We start from the raw sequence: 1,150 nt of genomic DNA, 5'->3' as shown, positions 1-1,150 counted from the left end.
GGTAAGTCTACACACTAAAAAAAAAAAACAAATGGCAGAAAAATAATTAAAAGCCTGAAATTCTTAATGAAATCTTGAAAAAAAATTCCTTTACAAATAAGCAGTGCAGCATTTTTTTAAATAAAAGATTGTGTGTGTAATATATATATATATATATATATATATTTATTTATATTATATTATTTTTATATATATTATTTTAATATTAGATCTATTAACACTTGTTTGCCAAAACAAAGTAACCACACTGGAAGCCTTTTTTTGTCACATTAAAAGAAAATAATAAAATAGATAATGATATTACAGACCCCTATAGTGTGTCAAGGTCATTAATCTTTTTTTTTTTTTTTTATTAAAAATGCATAATATATATACAATTTTTTGGAAGGGTAAACATATTTAAATAACTTGTCAAATATCTTTTAAACAGATCATCTCAGACATCATTAACCCTTATATATAAATACAACGAGCGTCTGAGTGTGCGCATATATAATATAGCTTAGTTTTACATTAATGCACTTTAATGGGTTTGTTATGCTTACTGAATATTCCTGCTTATTATAGAGAATTTGAACATTTTTCTAGTACTTGTGACATGATTCTTTGTATCTGCGTAATATGTCAACATCAGGGTGGTTATTTTTACACTACTGTATTTTTATGTTATTCCTCACTGCATGCTCTTCATCATTATTCGGAAACCGTGCATGTTTGTAGAACTGGCTGCAGAAGGAGTGCTTTTCTTGTGAAAGAGACTGGTTAATTTGTAGTTGGTATTCAGTTCATTCATAAAAAACAGCTCTCAGACCCCCAAAGAAGGTAGAGAAGAGGAATTTCAAACCACTCCCCCACAGACAGAGCGGCGTCGGGACCGCCAGCGAATGAAACAAATACGATCAATAGCCCCAGCCACAAATTACTGCCCAAAGTACTACCAAGATCGATTACGGCCAACTTGAAACTTTTGTCAGAACATGGAGACATATGACTTGAATGTATACAAATTGTGCAAAATGCACTTGCAGTCTCTCCTTTTGCAAAAATCAAGAATGGTGAAAAGTTTTCTATTGCCAAAGCATTCATTAAAAGAAAAAAAAACGAATGCATATGTTTATATACATATATATATATATATATATATATATAT

This window comes from Sinocyclocheilus anshuiensis, unplaced genomic scaffold (genome assembly GCF_001515605.1).
Source record: "Sinocyclocheilus anshuiensis isolate Anshui unplaced genomic scaffold, SAMN03320099.WGS_v1.1 scaffold916, whole genome shotgun sequence".
In the NCBI taxonomy this organism is placed as follows: Eukaryota; Metazoa; Chordata; class Actinopteri; order Cypriniformes; family Cyprinidae; genus Sinocyclocheilus; species Sinocyclocheilus anshuiensis.
Note: the sequence above shows the minus strand (reverse complement) of the source record.